The sequence below is a fragment of the Stegodyphus dumicola genome, chromosome 9 (assembly GCF_044657685.1).
Source record: "Stegodyphus dumicola isolate Sdum_Otavi_A_Nest chromosome 9, ASM4465768v1".
Classification (NCBI taxonomy): domain Eukaryota; kingdom Metazoa; phylum Arthropoda; class Arachnida; order Araneae; family Eresidae; genus Stegodyphus; species Stegodyphus dumicola.
The window spans coordinates 146,225,331-146,248,354 of NC_140776.1; the positions used below are offsets into that span (position 1 = coordinate 146,225,331).

General features: G+C 30.5%; 1 long non-coding RNA gene across 1 annotated transcript; it reads left to right on the plus strand.

Moving 5' to 3' along the window:
• The first annotated feature begins 216 nt into the window (after nt 1-216).
• On the plus strand, nt 217-21,421 carry LOC118180912 (uncharacterized). The gene is made up of 4 exons (XR_015043112.1): nt 217-451; nt 2,575-2,613; nt 10,057-17,462; nt 21,224-21,421. It is a non-coding gene; the product is annotated as an uncharacterized LOC118180912 (long non-coding RNA).
• The last annotated feature ends 1,603 nt before the right edge of the window (nt 21,422-23,024 follow it).

The following is a 23,024-nucleotide window of genomic DNA, read 5'->3' on the forward strand; positions in this document are numbered from 1 at the left end:
AATCATGATTCATTCACCTACTTTAACTTATCGTCTTCATCAAAACTTCCACGCTTTGACGTTTATGGAATGTGCGAAAGTCTTTCCACTTCTTAATAATACTCGCGAACGATTTAGATAACAAGGCGCCAAAGAAGACCCTGAGTCAACAAGGAAGGATGAATGTATGGCATCTTCAAAGGATTTGTTCCTCCTGAGCAAACACCAAACTTGCGAAATTCAAAGATGAGACTAGGACGTCAGTGAATTCTAGAGCAATCAGAATTTGTAGCGTTTTATAGAGGGTTGGCGCATATATATACAGTGAAGTGATTGACAATATATCAATCCAGTGTGATTTCTAATACTTGAATAAGCTTGAAGTGGCCAAGAAATTAACTATTCAGAATGAAGTTGTTCGCTTACATCTTTTTCCTCTTGATGGTTCTCATTCTTTTAGTGTGTCCTCTAGGTAATTTTTTTATTCTATTTTGCTTCTGCGTAAGCTAAGTATTTTAATTTTTTTTTAATTTTAATTTTTGTATAAAAGAACAATTACAAATTTAAAAAAAAATTTCTTTTACTTTAGAATAGGTTATCTGAATATTTTATTCAGAGATTTTGGATATAAGAAACACATGCATAGATTAAACTTTCGATTTTTCGCATCCAAAATGTTACACTACATTACACTGTCAGGATGTTCATCATAAAAGCAGCCCGAGAAATTTTGCTGTTTCAAAGAGGCATAAAATATTTTCTTTATCATTCTTACATCCTTATAAATGAATTATCAGAAGTCTTAATAAATAAATGAAATAAAATGTTTTTCAATTAAAATTATACTTAGCCTAAATCAACGACTTAAAAACAATGTACTTTCATCTAAATAATGTATATATTTAATTAATATTAACAATATTATTAATTATTTTAACTTAAAATAGCTCTAATTCATGTGTTATACTGTACCTAACCGATCATATTAAACAAGCGTTAACATCGTTACTGTAATTAATAAGATATGTTTCTGTAAAATATGTTGCCACGAAGAACTTTTTATACGTAATATAAGCAAAATCTTGTTTACCTATTGAATATAACTTAGAATGATGAACAAGGAGTGTTATTAATACTCTCGATTTTTTTAAATTAGAAAATTTAAAAAAGAAGTATCAACTCCATTATTTTTATTCCGTAAAATTTAGCAAATGATTTCTGCATGTAATTTTACTTTTAGCTATTTAATCCATCATTTTGTGAATTTCGAATTTTAAAATGTGAAATATTATATAACTAGTAAGTAGTTGTGTGATGTATAATGTGAAAAACAGGCTTACTGAATTAAAATCTTGAGAGCATTTTCAAAGAGCATTAAATTCCAAACAAGCAATAATTTACTGGCTATTTTTAGCTGTTAACTTTAATCTAATTACGCGGTTTTTGTTGTTATTTCTATATCTTAACATTTTCTTTGAATTCTGAGAGAGCATAATTTTTCACAGACACATACATCAATCATTTTCTCCTTTCAGCCAAAGGAAATGTTGGAAATTTCCATGCATAAGTGTCAAAAATTTGATTTCACTACCAGGAAAAAATGTTTTAAAAAAATCCCAAAAATGCTAGAGGAGCAAACAGTACGAATCAGAGCAAACCGTTATTTTGTAACTCTCCCGAATTTTAAACGCAAAGAAATATCAATGACTACATTACTTATTTCTATTTTTAAAACAAATTGCATTCGGTTTCATTTGAAATAAAATTAAAAAATAATGTATTACTATTTGTAAATGCTACTTTATGTAATAAATGTTCAGTTTTTCGAAATATTATATCACGCTTTATAAATATTACATGTAGGAACATAGAAATAAATACAGAATCAAAAATTTATTTAGAATTAAAAATTAAACTTAAAAATGTTTAATTAAGTAGCTTATTTAGTTGTTAGCATTCCTGAAAATTAGAATTGCAGTTTAATGTTATACATGTAAATTCATTTATAAGGTATTTCTCCCGCCTTCTTAGCATGCCTTGGTGATGTAGTGGTCAGCACGCTTGCCGCGAATTTGGGAGATTCGTGGTTCGAGTCCCGGCGACGGCATTGTTCATTTTTCATGTTTCCTGCTTCAAAAGTGGTCCAGTGTCTCTGCCCATTATCTACTTAAACATATGCAATAATTTAACATGTTTAGGCGTAAACATAAAAAAATCACTCTAGCCGTTGTGGCAACAGTACAAAATCAATCTAGTCGTTGCCCATTCCAACAAGGCGTTCTTTAAAAATGATCAAATTATACAGCATTGTTATTTATCAACAGATAATTATGTAAACTTTTTATTATTTCTTTATGTACAACTCGAAGAAGAATAACGAGTTTTGATAATTATTTTAAAACTGTCATATCGACTTAGGAGTTGATGACGACAAAAATGGAAACTGTTGTGGAAATTCAAATAATATTAGAAGAAATCTCTAAGTGTTTTAAGGCAGGAAATTTAATCTAAAAGATATTTTAACTAAAATAATTTTGCTATTTTGTGAAATATATGTATTTAAAAGTAATGTGTTTCTATTTTTTTTTCTTTCAGCCATTCAAGCGGCTGACACCACCACAGCTGGAGCTACAGGTAAGCTTTCTGAACTACATATTTTTTTTCCTTCTATTTTGTTGTTTTCTTAAATCATTTGCTTATTTTAAGCTAATAAAAGTCTTTCTGCTTTATATATTACTATACAGAATGTAAACATATTTCTAATTTCTTTCTAATATGTTGTAGAAAAGCACATTCATTAGTATTATCCCATATAACGCATTAAATGTTTATTAATTGTTTTTGCATCTGCTATAAGGAATTAATACGAATTTTATCACATTAATTTTATTCAAATTTTTTATTTCTTATATTTTTTATTATTTTTCATAAAATATAATAAGGGTGATTCAAAAATATGAAGGGAATCGAAATAAGCAGATTTTGTAAAGGAATATTTGTGTGGAAATAACGCATTGAGTTGACAAAGAATGCTGCTGAGTGGTAGATAATAGTGCTTGTATTGGGATATATCGTCATTGCCCAGGTGAATTTCGAGCGGTATGCATTGCTACCCAAAGATAACTCTAACATAGAGCTCGTCGAAATGCATTTTATTTACATATCTGCAGCTAAAACAAAGCAGCTACTCAAGTATATAAAACGATTTGCAGTTCTGTCCACAGCTCCTTAGATGCATTTCGGTAAATTCGCCAATTAAAATAAGCTTTACAGTTTCCAAGTCAGTAGTGATCGATTCATATTGATTACGTTTTGCTGCTGACACATATCTCTTAGATTTTCTATGCATGGACTGTGAGTGATTACCCGAAATGCATATTCTTATTAAAATATTCGTATTTCAATAGAGACATCATTAAAGTAAGTCTTTTCTTCTTGTTAAAAGCAAAATTATCTCGGAAGGTGCTTCAAATATGAAGGTAATAAGCTTTCAATCTCTATAGTTCAGCTTTCGCTACTGACAAGGCAGTTCAAATAACTCGGTTATATTTCTTCGACAGTATTATTTTCTTCATAATTACGAAACATGACTAAATCTACAAATCATTCAAGTTCTTTTGAATAAATTGTAGATTAACTTTATACGTAAAAAATAGGCTATTTTTTTACATTTATGTAATATCGTAAGTTATATTATAAGGACAAGACTTTACCCTTAATAACACTGGTCAATGAAAAATTTGTCAAAGAATAATTAACCATTTTCTATGCATTTCTGTAAGCTGGGGTTCCATATGTGTATTCAGAATTTTGCTGTTACCCGCAGTTTTGAGTCATGTCACATGATAATTCATAAACTCTTCTTAAATATGATATTAAGATAATTCCTTACCGAACGTGGGTTACGTCCGTAATACATTGCGCATACGTTAAAGTAAGTCGCATTCTGCAAAGTTAACTTTCTATGGAAAAAGCATGGTTAAATATAGTTCACATTAATTAAGTGTGCATAATTTTTTCAAACTTAAATGTTATTGTATTTAAATCGGTAAAATGAAACAAATGTTAATTCAAAGACTTTCTAATATTATTTAATAAGTACATGATAATTTTTTAGTCCAAAGGAGTTTTGTCCCTGAAGGACTATTATTTTCGTTTTGCGATTTTGCATTGAAAACTTTAAAAGGCTGTATCACTTTTCAAATCGTTGCCACCAAATACTATCGCCCTGTATTATATTTGAAGAAATTAAATAATGATGAATCTGTATAAATGTATGTATATTTCTCGCATTGGGGTAAAACAACGGTACATAGAGTTATCGAATTTTGAATTATGTAATTCTTCTACGAATATGGGCATGTGGAAGACCAAATTTGAAATTTTGAATTTGTTTTATTATCGATTTCATATTTTGTAACACTTCAACGAATTTTTTATTAACAAGCTCAACGATTTAAAAGCGAGCAATGGCAACACTGTACGGAAAAAGAACCTTTTTATCTCCAGCGCGTGGAACTGTGTATTGTAAATTCTAGAGATATGCTCATTTTAAAATTATTTTGCGATATTGCTCTTGAACTGAATTTTATGGTCTAAGTGCGAAGAACATGATATTTAATAGCTAAAGGTAACACATAAAATGTTAAAAAAAAACGCCCCTTTGGACGTAATTTAAAATCTGAAATCTTTCAGTTGTTTTCCCCCTAAATAGCTGGTGATTTTTGCTTGGAACGACATCAGACGCAACTCATAAACATTTCGCGAAAAGCAGTGCAAAGTTTTTGAATACTCCCCATAAAGTGTTCTCTGCTTTCTTCATTTAGACAAATCTCCATTACAAAATCAGACAGCCGTTTTTAATATTCATTTAACTTCTTATACGTAAGGCTCTTGATCTTCTTCATCACCGCTGCTTTAACCGTCTGTTAGTGTTGTAAGATTATCCAATTTTACATTCGTCATTTCACGATTGTCATTCTTGAGTGATCCTTTAATTTAGTTTATTTAATAAAAGTATATTATTTGTTTTCGTTTGGAATTTAGTGTTGTACTCTCTGACATCCGCAAAATGAAACAACAGAAAAAGTTCTTACGTTCACAAACATTTATACCACACTAAAACTTCTAAAATTAATTTTAAAACGTCTAATCTTTAGTGAATTCAAATTCATTGAGACTAAGCTGGAGCTGCTTGAAACCAAGTGGATCTTATCTCACTAGTTGTAATTATAATAAACACAGTTTTTGCAAAGTTCATTTTGCAATTTAACTGATTTATTATATTTTTCAGCTATTTTAAGTTTCTTCTACAGTATTTTAAGATTCTCTATAAATGGCTTCTTCATTTCAAATCTTGATTCTGTTTTACTCCTTCTCTCTTCTTGCTAGATTATTCTTCGCGCCCATGTGCAGGCCCACCAGCGGCCGAGCGGTAAAGACGCTGAACACTGGTAGTTCAGTCCGAGATTCGAATCCCGCGAACAGGCTGCCTGCATGGGCGTTTTCGTGGTTTTCCCCATGTGTATACGAGCCAGTTTCCCTTAGAAAATCCTCCACGAAGGCATCCCTCCCTTTAGGCAGATAGCCCTCTAGTGCTTTGCTGTAATTAAATAATCCAATCCAATCGCGCCCATGCGCAATGCCGTTTTCTCTAAAAGTTAAAATAGAAATTATTTTTGAACCTCGTGATGCATAACAAATACTTCATCGAACGAGCGTTTTTAAATTCAGCTAAGGTCATGAAAACCTTTCTTAGGCAACGGCTACAAAATCATCATCACGGATGTGTATTGTTCAAACTTTCGAGAAACATATATATTACAGATATATTACCGAGAAACATATATTACAGATGATTATAAATTCAAAAAGATAATTTTTGTAAGACCATAAATAACAAAATATCTTCTGAATCTGAAATTCGATCAGCAGTTCAATCCAAACAAAAGCCCTGCTCGGCAGTCTTGCGAGACTGTTTACAAAAACTTCGCGAGGAAGTGTAAGCAGAAAACGATCATAAAAGTAACAGTCGTTCCTCCGCAAACAACTATAAAGAAAACAACCGATTCTGTACTAAGCATGTAACATCATAAACACAGATGTCATGATAACAGTCATAAACATCTTATATTAAGCAAACGGATTTTCTGGAAATCTCTATCCTTAAAAATCGAACAATCTGCACGTATACGAGTTCACCTTACAGCGAAAAGACGGTGGAACCTAGATTTTGAACTCTTGTAGTTTTGCATGTGCACACCGAAACCTGAACTTTGAAATTCGTTTTTTTTTTTTTTCATTAGCCCAAAGGGCGCTAATCCAAAAGGGCTATTAATTTCGTTTTGGCATTTTGTGTTGATTCACTATAAATGTCGGTTCACTTTTAAAATTGTTGCCACCAAATATTATCCCCCTGTATTATATTTAAAGAAATTAAGTAATGAAGAATCTGCATTAATACATGTATGTTTCTCTCATTGTGATAAAACAACGGTACCTAGAGCCATCAAATTCTGAATAACGTAATTTTCCACTGAATATGGGCATCTGGAAGCCCTAATTTGGAATCTGAAATTTGTTTTATTCATATTTTGTAACACTTTAACGAATTTTTTATTAACAAACTCAAAGATTTCAAAGCGAGCAGTGGCAACAATGTACGAAAAAAAAAAAAAAAAAACATTTTTATCTCCAGCACGGGAGACTGTGTATCGGAAATTCTAAAGATATGCTCATTTTAAAAGTATTTTGCGATATTGCTGTTGAATTAAATTTTATGATTTAAGTGAGAAGAACGTGATATTTAATAAATAAAGGTAACGCACAAAAAGTTAAAAAAACGTCCCTTTGGGCGTAATATAAAATCTGAAAATGTTCAGACTTTATATATATTGTATTAATTCAAGAAATTTTGGATTTAAAAAGATCTTTCAAATAAATGCATATATTATTTCCTCACTCATATTGTTATACCGATGTCCACGTCTTTTAAGACCTCGGACTCGAAAGATTAAAAAACTACATTTGAAAATTACATAGACTAAAAGTCTATATAACAAAATCACTGGTTTATGAGAAGTTTGAACTCAAGTTTTTTAGTGAGTAAAATATTTTATTATGCATTTTTTATTTTAGTAGCTACGGTATAATTTTTTTTTTTTTACTTTAACCAGCTGTTTGAGCAGCCAGCCTTCAGTCTGGCATGCGTAACTTGTGAAATTGAATGCATGCTTGACGGAATGCTGGCCGCATATTCGGCTAAATATATAAAAAATGTATTGCATCTCTAACTATCTTTAACTAATCATTTAAATGCTTTATTAATGAAAAATATTGATTTAAATTATAAAGAATGCGTTTGTTGCTTTTCAATAGTTCAGTTTTTTAGATAGTTATAAATTCATTAATTCTGTAAATACGTTACCCTCAAATATTTTGACAAATGATAGGCCTGAAAGGACAAGTATACCCCCAGGCGTATGTAGCAAACCGTCATGTTCCTCGCTGTGGCAACGGCTATGGCATGATATCATGTTTCTCTTTGTGGCAACATTTCTAATAGCGAATGGATGACATATAATCGCCCAACATAATGCAGTGTAATAAATGAGTGTACCGCAACCCTTCTGGCCGATAATAATCGGCCAACGCAGCACACCCAACACGGCCTAACGTAATGTAACTGTTTAAAATTTTTGGAAAGACTTCATTTAGAATATTTTAAATTTCGAAATACTGCATGATCTTTTGAGATCACACTTCGGGATGCAGTGTAGCATTTAATTTCGCTCTTCGCCTTCCTGCCTAGAATTTCTTCCTTGCCATTCTCGAATTTATCTGCAATGAACTCTTTCAAAAGGAAATTTCCGATTTTCAGAGAGATATTTCCAGTTCGTTTATTGATTTTTTCTAGATCCATAGCAGAGCTGTTTTTCAAATACAGCAGAAAATTGTACACCTCTATCTTTTAGATAATTTCTTTCCTCAATGTATATACAAGATGTATACCAACAGGAATTTTAACTAGTTTCACAGATATACCTAGCGGAATAGGAATATTCTGATTCATCCACTGTTAGATTGATATATTTTTGCATCTTGCGATAAAAGTGAGTAAAACACGTTATTTAATAAATAAAAGTAGCACACAAAACGTTCAAAAAACCTCCTTTGGAAGTAATATAAAATCTGAAAGCTTTGAGACTTTTTTATTTATTTATTTTTTTTTACAAATTTATTTTATTTTAGTTTTATATATTTATTTTTTACGAGACATTTGTTCCAAAGTTAATTCTGGTACATACGTTTACGAACAGATGGCGCCACTAAAAACTCGTTCCGTAGTTTTGTTTAACATCGAGAATTAAGTATGTTATTACTAAAACATAGCCTCGTCATTGAAATAAAAATATTTCTTTCGCTCATTCAAGATACAGAGCAATCGTGAAAACAAAAGACAAAATTTACTTTGCTGATGCATGGGAAAAAGAAACTCGAAGTTGATTCATCTTATTATATTATATCTACATTACAACATAATACAATTATACTAAAATATATACATTATAACAATTTCCAGGATTTTTTCTGTCCCTTAAAGTTTGAAAACATCTCAATCCGTTCACGTCACGAGGTCGAAAGGGAAAAATCCTTTTTTTTTCTTTTCTACTTCGATGACAGCCAACGCCATTTGTACCTCGTACATCAAATGAAGAGGAGATTTTTTTTTTTTTAATGTTTGTAAGATATTAATCAGTTTCACAACACTCCCACCTTTTTGATTTTCAGAAGCAAAATCAAAAATCAAATAATGGTATCCTTAGTACAGGAATACACTTCTAGAGGGTACAGTTTATGTACAGGGCGAATCAATATGCCATTTCTAGTTTTCACTTTTACAACTCTTACACGTCCTTGTACAAAGTTCTGCTTGTACAAGGACACTTTGTAAAGTTGTACAAACTTTGTACTGGCTTGTACAAAGTTCCTGGACACAATCGATTGACCAGTTCACTCTTTTAAAGTTCTCACAAACTATTAGCACGATGTCTCCGACTTTCAATTCAGCGGCCGAGCGGTAAAAGTCGCTGAACACTGGTAGTTCGGTCCGAGGTTCGAATCCCGCGAACGGGCTGGCTGCATGGGCGTTTTCGTGGTTTTCCCCATGTGTAACGTGTATACGAGCCAGTTTCCCTTAGAAAGTCCTCCACGAAGGCATCCCTTCTCTTAGGCAGATAGCCCTCGAGGCTTTGCCATAATCACACACACACACATTTCCGACTTTCAATTCACAGTCTTTTTGTCCCTGCTTTTGTACTAACTGTCCAAGATACTCCTTGCGGAAACGGCTTCGAAATTGTTCTCGAAGCTCCTGGCAGAAACGCTGATGAGCCAAGAGTTTATTTCGATCTAAAGTATCCAAATCTGCTGTGCCTGAATCCTTAATGTCCTGTAAGAACATGGAAGGCGTTAATGGTAGAAGATAATCAGAGTCATTTGACACATAAATAAGTGGTCGGCAGTTTATTACGGCTTCCACATTACAGATGATGGTGAGTAACTCTTCGTAATTGACTGCAGCTTGTCCTAAGACTCTCACAATCAAATTCTTGGTTGATTAGACGCTCCCACCATCCGCCCCATCAAGCAGCAGTGGGCGGAATGAACTTCCAAGTGATGGGATGCTAAGTTTCCTGAGCAGTTACCTTTATCCAGTCGGCTTTTTTCAGCAATGCAGATGTACCGACAAAATTTATGCCGTTGTGTGAGTAAACTACAGATGGCCGATCTCTTCTGGCTATGAACCTACGAAACGCTTAAATGAAGCATTCGGTACTTATGGATGTCACTAGCTCCAAATGTACACATTGATCCGCAGCACATGTAAACAGTACTACCCAGGCTTTGTTTTTATTTTTGAGAATCAGAGGGCTGTTTCTAGTAAAACTTTCCATTGAAATATTCAAAAATTATTTTGTTTATTTATTTAAATAAATTGTATATAAAATACTTATTTGTGTGTTCAAAGTGTATTGTTTTAATAAAATTCCTAATTTGTTTTTAATTTTCTTTCAGATGCTGCTGCAGGTGAGAATATGGATCTTTTGTACTATATTTGTTATATTTCATACTTAAATGCATATTTAAATATTTTGAGACTTTAATGTAATATAAACTGCTTAACATTTCTTCTTAGTTATCATTTTCATGATTTGCCTAAACTTGTATTTGATAAGCTTTATTTTAGCACAATATTAAAATGTTTTCTTTTCTTTTTTTATTTCAGATGCTTCAAGTGAGTATGCTATTTGTATACATCTTTTCCTTTTGTTATCGTATTTATTTCTAGTATTTATTATTCTGCTTTGAAGAAAGTACTTTTAAGTAGATTTAAAAATTAGTATTATAACTGAATGCAGAAGAGTTCCAACTATTCATTGTAGCTGAGACCACACCCTACCCGGATAATTTAGTTGCGATTATTTTTTTTTTACTAAAGCGTAATTAATATTGTACGATGATAAGTGACAACTTGTTTTTAAAAAATTTGCAAATGTTTTAATCATTTTAAATTAGACTCATTTTTCGGTATTAGTGTATTAGTAATAGTAGTACGCAGTTAATGAGAAAATTGCAGCTTTTAAATACAGAAATACCTTTTACAGCGTAGTATGCATCTAGAACTTATTTAAAATAATTAATTGCATAATGAAGTTGTAGTAACGGAGAATTTTTATATGTTTATAGATTTTTAGTTATTTACCATAATATATTATTATCTATTAATAGTTTGTTACTTCGTTTCATATATAAAATTCTGTTTATTCTTTCCATTTCAGGTACTACTAAAGGTGAATATTCGAATACTTCACATGAGATTTGTATATGTTATTTTTATTCAAAAATGTTTTAGTATGCATTATTTTATAGTAATAATTATCTAATGCAATAATAATAAAAGAGAAATTAGGTATGTCTGTACTCTATTTAAATAATATAATATATTAATGTCTGTTTCTAGTCTGCTACTATATATTTAAAACGTTATTTATTATTTCCATTTCAGGAACTACAGGTGAATATTTGAGTACTCCATATAGGATTTGTATACATTATTTTCAATAATTAATTTAGTATACATAATTTTATAGCATTAATTTAATTTGTGAGGTGCATCATCTATATCTTTAGCTGTATATCTTTTTAATATTTACTTTTGTAGCTTGTTAATTCATTCATATCTAAAATGCTGTTTCATATTTCTATTTCAGGGACTACAGGTGAATATTTGACAACTTCAAATATGATTTGTATACATTATTTTCATTAAGATATGTTTTGGCATAAATAATTTTTATAATGTTAATTTCATGTCAATAATATCATCTATATCATTGTCAGTAGTTTACTTAAATTTTTATTTTATGTCTTCGTCAAACTTACTTTTATTAACTACAAGATTTTTTAATTTTATTTTATGTTTAAAATCAAATAATTTTTTGCTACTAGATAAATAATGTGACATGACTTATTTTTGTGCGAAGGGTAAGGATCGAGATCAATTTCAAAAATCTAATTGAAAAAGAACTTTGCAGACGATGTATGATATTTCGTAAAACAAAAACAGAGGAAACATGTAGGGATAGAAGAGGAGAATTGTATTACAATACCATCCTTTTTCTCTACCACAAAAAATTTTATAGTTTAGAAAATGTAAAGAATTTTGATATCACATGCACCATATATTGCAAAAGGTTATTTCATTAAAGCCATCCTTTAGATAAAATAACGCACTTCTAAGAAACTGGTCTCGTCTATGGTGTTATTTGCTTTATTTTTCTGATATTAATGCCATAGGATATACTTGAGTATAGAAGCACTATGTTAATAGCTAAGATGAAGATTTTAATCTCTATTTCGTATTTCCAAGTTATATGAGATGCAGCAATATTTACTCTAGCAATATGGGTTTGATCTTATAATAGATAACAATTATAATTTGAAAGATTTCTATTTTGGAGTAGAAAAGATATTTCTAAATATCTCCCATATAATCTTAGCCTTCGATTCTCAAAAATTATAGACCAAAGATTTCGCATAAACATTCTACTTGAAACTCTTATTTAAAAAATTTTTTAAAGTTAAATTTATGATGTCACAATGTATAGGATGCTGATCTAAAAAAAAAAAAAAACCTTATATCCAATAATAGTTTTGGAATACTGAAGGGTTGGATATAAGTTGAAAGCAAATGTTAAAAAATTTTTTGCTGTAGCAGAATTAAGAAAGAAAAGCAAATCATTTCTTACTCCTTCTTGAAATGTTTACAATATTATATTGTACACAAGTTGTAATGACAAAAGCTTTTGCGTCTTTAATGTCAAATGTTAAATAATATAATTTTATCGTTACATTTTATTAACTAAGAAAGAAGAAAGGAGCCTAAAATATCATATGCATATTTCATAGATTTAACACTTATCTCACGCGACCAAATTATCTGAATTACCTTCTTATCCGTAAATAAACTTTGTTTCGAAATCTATCACTATTTTTTCTTCCAATAACATTTATCTGTTCTTTCAACAACAGCCAATACTGTTTATTTCATCATTAGAATTTTTAAATATTGTTGCCATATTTGCCTTAAATTCTTCCATTGCTGATGATGGACAGTTTCTTTTTTTGTTTTGTTTTGTTTTGTTTTTGTTTTTGTTCTGCAAGTTTTAACATTTCGTTTGAAAAGCTTTCGATATATTGAGTTAGAGTCAAATAGTTGTTCAGTTACTATTTCATAAAACAATTTTTCCAAGTACCTCGTTTTAAGATCAAAATTTTGGCAAGTTCACAGAAGATGGGACAAACTGTCGCCTAGGAGTTGAAGGCACGAAATTGCTTGTTTCTTCACAGCCGTCAGATTTACTATGACTAGACATGAGAACTGAAAGGTCCTAGCTCGAACGATGAAAAGCAAATAATACCATTATGCTTCTTTTCCAAACTTCATAAGTGGCTTCTAGTTATGTTTTGGCATTCATCATGTTCTTACAATTTGCATATCAATATCAGATTTCAAGAAGATGGAATACGATTCAACACATCTGTAAATAATATGTTTGTTATCTTACAATCCAGTTACGGCAGACTGTATACCACTTTATGCTATTCTAGAATTCTTTTGTGTGATTGTAGTCTCAAATGAAAGCCCTCAGACATCAGTTTAAGCTTTATGTTAGCCTCCAAGCAGCTTTCGAAATATCTCCTTCAATATCGGTATAATCCGTGTCATTGAATCTTAATACTGGGAAAATTAATTTTTTAAAGTGTTAATTTCAGCACCCTTTATCACATTTTATTAAGCTTATTATTTTATATTTTAGCTGCTGTTGTTTTTAATCTCATCTATTTAACAGAAAACAAATTTACTGGCGCTGAAATTAAGATAGAAATTTTCTAAATTATCTTGCTTCAAAACTGTATAGTTTTATGACACTATATTGGAAATCGCATCTATCTCTTCATTTTTTTTGAACCTGAGCTAACAGTATACAGGTAATTCAAGAAGAGTCAGATACTTATAGCTGTATAGTATGAAATCAGGTACTGAAAACATACAAATGTAATTAATTAATAAGTAGTTTTGAATATTGTGATTTTTATTTCTTACTTATATTATAATTAATAAGTAAAGAAAGCTTATTTTTTATTTATTAATATGGTTTATTTAACTTTTATCCAAAACGTATTTTTCGACCGAGATTACAAAATACGCTTTATGTTTTTCTTTAAGCTTCCTCGAGTAGGTGCTTTAATTTTTCAATCTGTATGCGTACATAACCATATTCTGGAGGAAATTTGGGTCGATTAATTTTTCTGATAGTTAAATATTTTCTCCTCATATTACCTAAATTAAAATTATACTATAACACTACATTGTTAGAACTTTCATTGCATTAAAATAAATACCTGTGGAGCTATGAAATATTAAACATTAGAATCCTGACATCATAATTAAAATATTACATTTAATGATGCGTTTCTCATAAATTCAATAGATAATTATTTGGTGCTGACCTATTAGAATATATTTTTCATGATATTTTAAAAAATTTACACAAAGCGTCTACAAAATTTTAGGACAAGTCGGAAATTGAAGAAACTAACATACCTGCTTCTAAGCCTCCAATGAACAATTCTTATAAATCTGTCAACTCTTGGCATTTTCATACATGGCTAAATTTTTTTCGAAGAACTTTTGAAATTCTATTTTTTAGTTATAAAGTCTCTTTAATGTTATTAAAATAATAACTTATGAGATGAGAAATACGTAGATCTCTATGAAAAGAAAACAAGTTGTGACAATTTCAGTGCTAAAAACTTCTTGAGGAAAATGAAATTATGCAGTGGGTGACAGAATTCATTGTTGAACGACCCAGTTATTCGATTGAGATTTTTCAGGACTTATTGCTCTGAAATCTCTTCAAAACACTGTCCACTACGTCTTTATAAAATACAAAGTTCATTGATTATCCATCATTAACAAATTCCTTGTATTTTATCGCTTTTCAATCAAAAAGAAGTCACCAAATTTGTCTTCGCTTGAAACTTCTGAGACAGAAGTGTTTTAGGCATCTACCAATTTTTTAAAGATTTAGGATTAATGACTGTCCCTTGGATCAAATGATATCATACACAAACTCGATCTTCTTTCTGTTCTAGAATCAATGCGTGAGGAACGAAATGGAGGTTTTCATGATCTTCCATGAAATCTTATGAGCAGCTTCTTTATTGTATGTTAACTGTCAATGAGACAACTTTCAGCAGAAATCGTTGCCCGTTTTTGATATTCTTAACCGTCACAGGCTAAGAACGATGCTGCCTCTCATATTCCTCATCAACATAAAGAAATTGGAGAGGCCATTCAGAAATTGTCCCTACGAATGAAGAACAAATTAGATCGTGTTTAATATCTGATCCTCGTATGCTTTGCACAACATTTCAAATGCTTCTATTGCTGTATTTCCTGCTTGGCAGGAAAATTTTATTACTGCTCTTTGCTGAGCTTTCGAATCCATATTTGCAGATGTTCACTGGACCAAAGCAAACGATTAACTGCTAAAAATTTTCAGTACATACGCAGACGATATTTTAGGAAACGTGAGTTGAAATATCATAGTAACAAATGCTGTCAGTTATCATTTCGCAAGCTTATTGGAATTTGTTAAAAAATAATTCTAAAATTTTGTAGACACATTGTGTGTATTTTAATAAGTTTTGTCATTTTTAGCTCATTGTTGAAGAACTGTTTTGCCATTTGCGATTACATAATATAAAAATTCACATTTTCTTAAAATTGCTATTCTCAGTCTTTGATAGATAGTTTTTAAATAGTTACAGATTTTAAAATTATTATTAAATGTTATCTTTAATACTTTTTTAATAATTTTAATGGCTTAAGTTGTTCTTTGAAAGAAAGTTATGTCACTAAAATTTAAAAATTTTGTTTTCTTATCATATTTTGGAAACTAGAGGTGAGTAATTAAATATTTTATTATTTTTATTATTTTTAAGGTCATTTTTGCATGCAACTCCATCTTTAACTTGGGGTTAATTATTTCAAATATGTCATTAACTGTATTTTGAATTTTTCAAAATACTTTCCTATTATCGAAAATATTCTAGATATGTAACGTGAAAATTAACATTCATAATATAGGATATAATTCTTCAAAATACTTTCCTATTATCAAAAATATTCTGGATATGTAACGTGAAATTAACATTCATAATATAGGATATAAAAAGATACTATAAAGATATTCAGTGGTATTCAGGATTTTTGCTTCATATTTTATGAACCTACATTATATAAAACTATATGCTCTTCTTAAAGCGAAACAAACAAAAAAATAGCTATTTTCGCAAAGCAAACAAGTCTGTTTGAAATTTTTACCGATTCAGTACTCTTGTTAATGCTGGTGGAATATAATCCGAAAAATTATATTATCTTTATTAATTCTAAATTTCATTCATTATCAGGAAGTGAAAACTGATTAAACAGACACTTAACTTGAGTTGCTCAAGTAAGAGACATGAGAATATGAAAGTCTTTCGTAATTTACATCATTTTTATTAGTTATAAATGGATTTCTATACATTTCTCCATTTACATTTTGGGACTATTTAGTTTTTTTCATTTTAGGATTCTTAGAATATATACGAATGTTATTTACCACGCCTTGAGCATTTCTTAAATACTGCAGTTTCAGAATTCGAACGCTGTTATATTTAAATATTTAAAATAGTTTTCTGTTTAGAATTATTCTCGTATTAGGGTTCAAAATTTTGCCTAGTTCTCAAGCATTGCCGCCAACGAATTTCTGAAAAATACATATTTTTTCCTAGTGATTTTCTCTTAATTTTCCTGGCTGCCTTCAAATTTCGAATTTTATCTTCTTCTATAAATTGATCAAATGTTTTTAAATACCTGGAAGTTTTGTATTGTTTTTAGCAAGCAAATTTTCTGACACACACAAAAAAAGAGAAAAGAAAGGAAAAGAAACTGTTTCATTTGAGGATAATATTTGTTGCAAGTCCCTGAACACAGTTCCAGTTAAATAAATAGGCAGCTAGATCTTTCACAATTAAATCTTCGCTTTATTAAATAAATGCCCAGTTCCCTGCATGGTGTTAATTAACGATGAAACAATATCGTAACATATTTTCTCTACTATTTGTTTCACCTTTCAAACATATTTTAAATACAAGACTTTATGTTCTTGAATTTCTGAAGAACTAATCTTGAACTAGCAGGCTCATTATAACTTCTTAATTTGAAATTGCGTCAGGTGTTAAGCTAAAATCTGCGTACTAAGATAGATCGCATTCATTTTTAAAATTTGCATTGTAAACTTCTTACTTTAGTTTAGTACTCACTCGGGAATTGCATTATATGATAACATTATAAGAAGAACGTAGAGAAATCGTACATCAGAGACTAGTTTTTTTGTATAATGCATATCAAATTTTTGGACGTCATAGAACTAGTCACTACCTCTTATTTCACGACGAATTCGCATACTTGAATTAGAAAGTATTTATAAAAAATTCTTAAAAATCCTTTAAACGAAATGCTAACTCAAAAATACACTGAGCGCTTTTCGAATTTTTTCCTTTGTAAAGCTTAAATTCTAAAATAAATCCAATCAGTGCTTTTAACTGTCATTATTTTAGTACTGTGTTTATTTGGTTGCAACATTACATGGATACTGTTATACTTTAAAGAACTCGGTGCACTTTAAATATAATTTGTGCCTCAGAATGTTTTCCCTCTATTTAGGCAATACTTATTTAAAAGATATGATTCGGTTACATAATTGCTTTTTTAGTTTTACATTCTTATAAGTTTCTGTTAACCAAAAATACTCTTTATTATTTTGCAGCAGCTGCAGATGCAGCAACGACTGAAGCACCTAGTAAGAGTGAGTATAATTTTCTTTTGTCGTAGATTATTTCTGTGTCTTATGTATCTCAGTACTCCGATATTACGATATTTTATACCGCTTGCTAGTGAAATTTCTGTACCGTGAAGTAAAGGCGCAATAAAACTTAAATCTCTATGAAAGGTAGAACGTGTTAGGGTATGCAAATGATTAACATTTCATGGCATGGGTACTGTACAGATATGAGTAATGGTACCTCAAAGTAATAAAAAGATAAACTGAAATGAGTTTCTCTTTTAAAAATCGCGTGTCTCGCTGTTTTTTTTTTTTTTTTTTTCACTGGAGATTACGGTTTTTTTTTTTTTTTTTGTTTTGACTCGCATTAGCACATCTCAGAATTCGATAGAGAGCAATTCGAGCTAATCCGGAATGCGAATTATCACAAAAACCAACTCCTGCCGTTAATCGAGATCTGATGACCGTGATAAGAAGTTGCGATTTAAGGGCCCAGAACGATGATGCCCGAGACTATGGAGGAGGAACAGTGCAAGAAAACACACAGTGCAAGAAAAATATTTCAATATTTAATTTCATTGTTAAATTCTTAACTTGATTTCTTCAGCATTTTTTATATTTCCTTCTTTCTTGCAGAAATCGTCGAAACTATGTCATATTAATCAAAAATGAGGTAAACTCGTGTAAGCCTACTTACTATCGCTACTCGGCCTTTTATCTAAGATCAAAGTGTAGTAAGCCTACTTACTGTCACAGTGATTTGATTTCAAAACATAGTGGCGCCATCTAGTATTGACAAACTCAGTATCAGTTTCATTTCTTCCAGTATTTAATATTGCGTAAAATCGATCGATATAGAAAAAAAATTGATCTTTTACTTCACAGGCATTTACTAGAATTAAAGAAATTCTTCATTTTTCATAAGCCTCTGTCAATTGCCTCACAGAGAAGTGGGAAGTCAGTTGTCTCCGTTAAGCTCAGATAAACCGCAATCTGAACGGTCCTTAAACTGCTCAAAAGCCGTACTGAAGTCCATTTTTTTTAAATTAAGGATAATTTTGATTATTTCAAAAATAGATGCAACTCACAGAGTTTCTTCCGCAGTCATGCCTTTGTCCTTTACTACTCAACATACTCAAAATTTATTCTTTTTCCCCATAAGTACAAAAGTAGGCATCTATAGCAATAATACTCGCTAATTTTCAAAGCCTGTGGTAAAACCGTAATTTGCTGTAAGCATGCCATTCAAGTTTAGATTCACTTGAAAAATAAAGTTTAGAAGAGTGAGAATATTTTTTAAGCCTTAAATATTTATTTCATTGTTAATTAATTGGAGCAACACATCAGATGCCTATATACTCATGTCTTCGTGGGGGAGTTTCATCGCAACTTTCATTATGGTTGATATTTTCGATTCCTGAACAGTATAGCTCGTCAGGACAGTTCTTTTAGGTATTTTTATATAACTTCCATACTTGTTTTCAACATATTACTTATTTTTTGACATAAAAATAATATAACCAGCTTTTAAGAAATAAGGCTTACGCAACGCTTATCATAGAACACTCCAAGTAACAACTTTTTTAACTCAACTCGTTGTTGCCACACAGCGAATCTGAATAACTATGAAAAAACATTACGTCATGTTGCCAATTAGAAAATCTTAATAATTATATAAAAACATTAAATTATGTTTCACTAAAAGTTGTTTCATAATTCAAATATACTTGCGATAAATTTAATGGTTCATAGTTCGTGTAATATATGGACTAATCTTCTGATCTGTGAGTGAGTTTTCTGATGAAATTAATGCGACGTCTAAGAATAATCAGTGTTCTAGTGTTTGCACATTGTCATATAATCGATCCTTTGATCAATTCATCTTTGTCGGTTCGTTTCTATCCACTTATGAATGTTATTAGTCAACTCTATTTGCAGGAAATAAACTGGGACACTTATGCAGGTTTAAGAATAACATGAGCTATATATTTTTAAATTTTGTAAATACACATTAACGTTTCACAACGTATTGCTTTTATTCACATTTACATCAAACGCCCAAGTAATACATTGCATCTCTCAGTTCCTAACAAAAGAAAAGAAAAAGACAAACTCTCCTCTCGGAATACAGCCAAACTAATTTCAAATTTTTTTTCACGAGGATGCCGTTCTTCTCGCATCAAGCACGTTTCTTCTTCTCGTTGCCAGATTTTCCCCTCTCCTTTCAGATAAACTGTTTTTTTCACACGAGCATGCCGTCCTTTTCGCATCAAGCACGCTTCTTCTTTTCGTTGCCAGATTTTCTTCTCTCTCCTTTCAGCTATAAGTCGTTGGCTTTCAGCTATAAGTCTGTTCTTCTGGCAGGTTTGGTCGGTAGCATAGAGTATGTGCATGACACACATGTTAAAAATTTAATATTCGAGCTCTGATATTGATAAATATAAAAATAATATTATCGCCTAGAATTTTTAAGAACAAATAATATTAGATTCAATGATCTTGATACTGGGATAAATTTGAAAGTATTTTCAAGAAGAAGAGAATCCAAATATACTCTAAATCAGAAACGACTAAACTTCATTTCACTCGGAGTTGCATCTTAGAATTCAGAAATTTCAAGAAATGCATCTACCCATTTACAACTTTTAAAAGTAATAAAACAGTTAAATAGATAATAATAAATATAATTAGTAACACTTTAAATAAATTGCCAATGAATTCACATTTTGTTTTATGATTTTGATAAGCTTATGTAAATAATTATTAGTCCAAAGGGATTTGAATCCCGAAGGACTATTAGTTTCGTTTTGGCATTTTGCGTCGGACTCATAAATGTCGGTTCACTTTTCAAACTGTTGCCACAAAATGTTAGAGTCCTGCATTATATTTGAAGAAATTAAATAATGAAAAATCTGCATAAATGTATGTATATTTCTCGTATTGTGATAAAACAACGGTACATAGAGTCATCGAATTTTGAATAACGTAATCCTCCAACGAATATGAGCATGTGGAAGACCAAATTTGAAATTTGAAATTTGTTTTATGATCGATTTCCTATTTTTTAAAACTTTGACGAATTTTTGATTAACAAACTCAAGGATTTCAAAGCGAGCAATGGCAACGTTGTGCAGAAAAAACATTTTTATCTCCAGCGCGTGAGTCTCTGTATCGGAAATTCTAAAGATATGCTCGTTTTAAAACTATTTTGCGATATTGCTATTGCACTGGATCTTATGGTTTAAGTGCGAGGAACATGATATTTAATAAAGAAAGGTAACACACAAAATGTTAAAAAACGCCCCTTTGGACGTAATTTAAATACTGAAACATTTCAGATTTTTTTTTTTTTTTTTTTTTTTTTTTTTTTTTTTTTTTTGCTTTTACTCTGTATTGAGAAAAATATGCTCTTAAGACATATAAATTTAAATTTTGAGTGGTGGATAAACTTTTTCCTTCAAACTTAAAAATCTAAGCCTTTATTATTATTATTATTATTATTATTATACCTCTTATCGTATCATTTAAACAAGAGTGAATAAATCTCTTTTGTTTTCTAGAGAGATCTGAGATAGGTACCTTTTTTTCGAAACAATTTTAAGAAACAAGGACTTTATGGGACTAAAAGGGGATTATATTTAAAATCTACTCATTTTTGCCTAATTTTAAATCATTATGAGTTCTTATTATTTCATTAAAATTGTCAGTTAATCTGTGCTATAGCCACAAGTTCTACATATTTTTACAAAACAACGAACATTTATGCATTCTTTTTTCTTTAACAGAAGCAGATTAGAAGAACTCCTTGTTTTAGCGACTAATCCGGTGAAAGCAAGACTTAACATTACTGGAGTGGAGGGTTTTGGTGGCGTTGAATCTTAACAGAGAAAGATGTTTGGGCGGTTGCGGGAAAGAATATTCTGTATATCTCCCAATTCTTAATTTCCCGCCTCTGCAAAATAAACCTATTTTTTGTATTGAAATCCATGTGTCTTATTTATCGGGACAGAAATGCATTTCCAAACCTCTTTCCTTCAAATGTCCTTCTCTAACAAGTACAAGCAAAAACACTTCGTTTCTTAGTTTTGAATATCAATTTTCTGTTTTTTATTCTAGTAATAAATTTCCAAGTATTAAACATTTTGATCAAGACACAGCATACAGGTTGTCACACAAGCCAATAAATTTGCTTCTTGAGGCTCGAAAGTGCTTAAAAATATTACTGCAAGACGGTAATATTTCTAGAATCTAACATAATTAATGAAAATTAAATTTTCTGAATACCTAACAGATTAATAATTCGCGAAATAGACAAAATAATTATAAATTTTCAAGGCAATAAAATTAGGAACTATCACTATGCCTAGATTTTTCAAAAAGCATTTAACTCAATCTGATTGCTAGTAGTCCTCAATGCACTCAAAAATACGAAGTGCTTTAAAGGTAATTCCTCGTATTTCAAAAACAAAAATCGTGTAATCATGCATAATAACTGCAAGACAGAAAAAAATTAAGCAAGCTACTCTTTAGAAATTTTATACTTAGCGCTGAGCTACGGACACTACGTTTAAAAATATCTTTTTGCAAATATGGTCAGATTACTCAATTGTATTACATTTTTAGGTCATATTAATTTCTAAGGGGGGGCCAAGACGTGATATTTTGCTACCAAGTAACATGCCAGAGACCTACTTGAAAAGAAAGGAACCAGAAATACTAAGGATTTTGAAAAAACTCTATGCAAATCAAAAATTAGAAATCTTAGGAAAAAAAATCTATAGCACTGGTATTCCATAAACCTCGTGAAAACAAACAAGTTGTTTAAGTGTTTAAATAGAAAGCAAAAACATAAACACTTTTTTGCGATTGAAATGCCTAGGAATAATACTTGATGAAAATATAAAGTTATAATCACATTTAGAAGAAATTAAAGGAAAGAAAAATCAAGATAATGACAACCTTAAGGAAGACCTAAGGCTATAACTGTGTCCTTAATGCCCAAATGCAGGAGATTTTGTATCAAACATTTCAGATATAAAAACGAACGTTAATTTACCCAACTGGAAAGTGTAGAGAAGAAGCGAAATAATAAAAGGTAGAAATTTTAAACAATAATATTTGTTTTAAAATCTTACAAAGTGAATTAATTTTTTTGGAAAAAATTGTTTGAAACTCAATTATCTAAGATTAGAAGTAGTTTAAGAGTCTTATAAAATAATTTCTAAACTTTTTAAACGCTCTTAATAACTTTTCTGAAGACATAAGAAATACATGAATTCATGCTTTTTCATTTTTTTGTTTAAATTATTATTAATCCAATGGGCCTTCACCCAGAAGGGCTATTAATTTCGTTTTAGCATTTTGCTTTGATTCACTTTTCCAACTGTTGCCACTAAATATTACAGCCCTGTATTATATTTAAATAAATTAAATAATAAAGAATCTGTATAAATGTATGCATGTTTCTCGCATTGTGGTTGTTAAGAACAGAGTCTTTAAAATTTTCCGCATAATTATCGTTTGTGACAAGCACTCTGCAACTCAACGTTACACTAACAGCGCGCTTAGAACGAGCGGCGAAAATAG